This window comes from Lontra canadensis, unplaced genomic scaffold (genome assembly GCF_010015895.1).
Source record: "Lontra canadensis isolate GAN:19392208 unplaced genomic scaffold, GSC_riverotter_1.0 scaffold22, whole genome shotgun sequence".
Classification (NCBI taxonomy): domain Eukaryota; kingdom Metazoa; phylum Chordata; class Mammalia; order Carnivora; family Mustelidae; genus Lontra; species Lontra canadensis.
In genome coordinates, this window is record NW_022631016.1 from 10,900,266 (window position 1) to 10,905,159 (window position 4,894).

At 39.6% G+C, this 4,894-nt stretch overlaps 1 pseudogene; it reads left to right on the forward strand.

Moving 5' to 3' along the window:
- Window positions 1–1,720: 1,720 nt before the first annotated feature.
- Window positions 1,721–1,890, forward strand: LOC116870321 (annotated as a pseudogene).
- The last annotated feature ends 3,004 nt before the right edge of the window (window positions 1,891–4,894 follow it).

The window sequence follows — 4,894 nt, forward strand, 5'->3', positions numbered from 1 at the left end:
GACAAGCATCAGAATTACTGTGTGTAAACTGAGTTTCAGAAATCAAATTATATTTTCTCATTTATATTTCATAATTTTGGTTTTACACAGAAAAAAAGTGACTAATAATGAAAAATTGTTTTGATCTCCTAGAAAACAATAAGCATCTATAACACATTCAGTATGTTCAGATTTTAATTTTAATATTGTAGAATTTTTAAGGCTTTTTTAATTGTAAGAACAGAAGAGCATTTTTTTAAAGATTTTATTTATTTATTTGAGAAAGAGGGCACATGCACAGGAGAGGGGTAGAAGGAGAGAATCTTCAAGCAGACTTCCTCCTGAGCACAAAGCATGACACTAGGCTGATCCCATGACCCATGAGATCATGACCTGAGCCAAAACCAAGAGTCAGAACTCAACCAACTAAGCCACCCAGTTGCCCAAAGAATAGAAAAACACTTATAAACACAGGTATTAAAGAAAAACTGCACTGGACACTTGTTGGAAAGGGCAAAGCAGATGTTACTCAAGCTACGACAGCACAGAAGAGAGACTTCTGTATAGAACAGGGCCTAACTCCTAATACAGCCAGGGCAGCTGGGGATCTATAGCCAACAGGCAGGGCTCAACGAGTAGAAAATTACTAAGAGGAACTTAATTAGAAATCAAGGGTAGGTACAATGTCTCAGAAGGATTCTTATAAAATCTGGGCTTGGCAGGCCCAAGGACAAAGCAAGTCAACAAGAGGGCTCAGAAGCCTGATGGACGAACATCTGGTCAAGGAAGGAGTCCCTGTCACAGGTATGGGAGTTTAAGAATAAAAAAGCAAATGAAAAACTGTCTCAGTAGTTGCTCAGCCAGCCTCACAGCAAGAGGCTTCTGGGGGTGCATCCATCTTCAGTGGTCAGGCTGTGGGAGCAGGGAACATTCTCCACACCCAAGTGTTCTGCCATGTTGATGACTCAGCAACCTTCTCCCTCTCTTTCTGTTTCTAAAGTTCTGTTACCACTTGGCTCAACCAGAACTCCTGGTTGGAAACAACTAGAATCAACTCTAGACAACTGGATAGTAATCATAAAACATAATGTATTATTTTTTTAAAAAGACCAATTCCTAAAAATGGGAAATAAATTGAAAAAGAAGTGGCTCTATGTCTCAAGTTAGTGGCTTAACCACAAACAGAAGAATTATATATTTATTTATTTATTTATTTTTTAGATTTTATTTATTTATTTGACAGAGAGAGAGACAGTGAGGAAGGGAACACAAGCAGGGGGAGTGGGAGAGGAAGAAGCAGGCTCCCAGGGAGCCTGATCCAGAGCTCGATCCCAGCACCCTGGGATCACGACCTGAGTGGAAGACATCTGCTTAATGACTGAGCCACCCAGGTGCCTCAAACAGAAGAATTATTTTAAGCAACTCAAAACGCAGTGAAGTTTTTTACGTATCTGAGATATATCCTAAAGACTGAAAAAAAAGGGCAAGTTGTTTTCAGCAATCATATTGTTGGTAATAATGGGATTATTATTTTTAATATGTAATGAATAGTATATGTCCTACCACATAGTAGGATAAACCAAATAAGTAAGTTGGCTAATATCGCTGGGAACTAGAATCTTCAGTGTAAAATAAAAGGGATACAAACATAAAAATCAAATAAGTAAAAACTGATTAGTTTTGAATTGAAAATACCATCATGAACTCATGAAGTATTTTTCTCTTTTAAAAAGTCTGGGGCATCACTTCTCAGCCTTTTGGCTAAGATCAAGTGTAAAAAGTCTAGGACACCTGATCTCAGGGTTTTGAGTTCAAGCCCCGCACTGGATGTAGAGATTACTTAAAAATAAAATATTTTTTAAAATATTTTCTATTTTCCTTGCTCTATCCAATGAAATGGAAATAAACTATGATCAGCTCAGTAGCAGTGAACACCCTTAGCACCCAGATTACAGTGTCTAACCATCTCCCATGAAATAGAACCAGAGCTCCTTAAGGAAGTCACTAATTCCTAGAGTAGGGCAGGAAATGTACAAGATGGTCATGACACATCTTCATACCAGAAGGCAAGGAAGCAGTCAAAGACAAGTGGGATCATACCAAAGGACACGGGAGCCAACCTGAAGTGACTTTCATGGACCAAAGAGAAAATGTAAGCAATTAAAAACAAAATGACTGCAATAGATTTAAACAAAAAAATACATAAGATCCATGATTTCATGCTGATACTTAAAAAACAGAAACAAAAAACATTTTAGTCACTTCTGGTGGTTGCAATGGGCACCAACCTACTTTGAAAACTGATAAAGGGGGAAAAAAATCATTGTTCCTGCTTTCCCAGAGCAAACTGCATTTCATAGCCATCAAACAGTTTATGAGAGTTGTTTTTAGAGAAGAATTCTAATTTTATTTTTTTTTTAAGTAGGCTGTACACCCAGCATGGAACCCAATGTGACCTCATCAGAGGTTGTGAGTTCCAGGAGCCCCTGGAGAGATCTTATTTAATCATTATGGCAAATTATCACCGAAAACAATTTAGTACTTCGTGGTTTTTTTCAGTCTTTTTTTTTAAGAAAGATTTTTATTTGTTTATTTCACAGGTCACAAGTAGGCAGAGAGGCAGGCAGAGAGAGAGAGGAGGAGGCAGGCTCCCTGCTGAGCAGAAAGCCCGATGCAGGACTCCATCCCAGGACGCTGGGATCATGACCTGAGCCAAAGGCAGAGGCTTTAACCACTGAGCCACCCAGGCGCCCTTTTTTTTTTTCAGTCTTTAAGATATATCTTAGATATGCACAAATACTTTACTGCATTTTGAGTTGCTTAAAATAATTCTTCTGTTTATGGTTAAAGCCAATAACTATGGTTAAAGCCACTAACCTAGACATAGTTAGAGCCACTTCTTTTTCAATTTATTTCCCATTTTTAGGAATTGCTTTTTAAAAAACTGATACTATTTTTTTTTTAATGTTCAAACCAATAGGGCATGGAGAGGCATTTGGGTGGCTCATTTGGTTGAGTGGCTGATTTCAGCTCAGGTCATGATCTCGGCGTGGAGACAGAGCCCCACGTTTTCCTAGGAGCTGGTGACCATCGGTGGAGCGGACCAACCCTCTGGAGTCCACAGGAGGGAGCAAATGGCAAGCATCCAAGAGGCAGAAGTGTAGGGATATGGAGGGTCTTGCTCACACACACTCACAAAGAGAGCAGATGGCAGCCCCTAGCTCTGTGCCAGGCATTAGTCCTTAAATTGCTGGAAAATTGAAGAAGTTCAAGGATTCCAAGTGAGGGGACATGGTGGCCATGGCAACAATGGGGCCTTTGGGGATTCTGAGGCAGGGGTTACTTACATACGAAATGAAGGTACTCAGCCTTCCAGTAATTAGTATGGCTATACCTGCACGTGCTCGCTCATCTCCACCTTACATAAAATTCTGGTTTGCTTACCGAAGTGGATATTGAAAACTGGCTCATTCAATACCAATGCCAATCCACTTCTAGTATTTGTTTGCTGAATTTTTGTTGGGCTTTTCATACTTTTTATTGAAATATATTTGACCTGTAATATTGAGTAAATTGAAGGTATATAACATGTTGATTTGATATATCTATATATGGTAATGATTGCCATCATAACAAAATTTGCACCTCTATCACATTAGATGATAATCGTTTCTTTTTAGTGTTTGGGATATTTTCAGTTTCTTAGCTAGTTTAGTGATTACAATATAGTATTTTTGTTGACATTCACTATCCTGCACATTAGATCTCTAGGGCTTATTTACCACTCGTTGCAAGTCTGTACATTTTTTTTAAGATTTTATTTATTTACTTGACAGAGATCACAAGTAGGCAGAGAGGCAGGCAGAGAGAGAGAGGAGGAAGCAGACCCCCCGCTAAGCAGAGAGCCCAACTCGGGGCTCGATCCCAGGACCCCAGGATCACGACCTGAGCCGAAGGCAGAGGCTTTAACCCACTGAGCCACCCAGGCACCCCAAGTCTGTACCTTTAAACAATGTCTGTCCCATCCCCCAACCCCAATCCCTAGTAACCATTTCACTCTTCGTTTCTATGACTTTGAATTTTTTTTTAGATCCCACATCCCACGAGTGATATCATACAGTATTTGTTTTTCTCTGTCTGACTCCTCATTTAGTATAATGTCTTCAAGGTCCATCCATGTTCTTGCAAATACCAGGACTTGCTTCTTTCTCAAGCTGAATAATATTCCATTGTGTGTACATATGTGTGTGTGTATGTGTATGTATGTATGTACGTGTATATATATATATATATATATATATATATATATATATACCGTATCTTCTTGCTTTTTGCATTGTAGTAACCTGAAAGCTAAATACTGCATTCCGCAGAACCACTCTGCAGCTCTCTTCCAGCCAGAGGTCCATATGTAATGTAGGTTCTTCCATTCAGACAAACTTGTGGGAGATCTTAGACAGACTACGCTTCTGGGCAAGGTAGGGTGTGGGACATCCCTTTTGCTAGTGCAAATTAAGGCCAAGGTAGTAGATTATGGAGCCAGACTCAGGGTAGTGGCTCACTAATCAGGGAGAAGTCATTTCCCACAGTGGCCCAAGTCTATAGTATGATTTTAGAAGATCAGCCTAGGTTTGTTTCATTCAAAATTTCTAATGATTCAGTCTGGTAGTTGTTCCTCTAAAAAAGTCCATCACACTTCAAACAACTAAAGTAAATACTGATATCTATAACTGAGAACAACAGCCACGTAAATGGTACCAGAAGTAAACTCAGAGAACAGCTCCTCACAGGAACCGGAATCTGAGCTTGGCTTGTATCCAGTTGCCTTCAGACACTGGGACACTGACAGTCACGGGGGCAAATCAGTTGCTTAAGCTGTCATTTTTCATTGCCTGGAATGAAGTTGACATTGAAC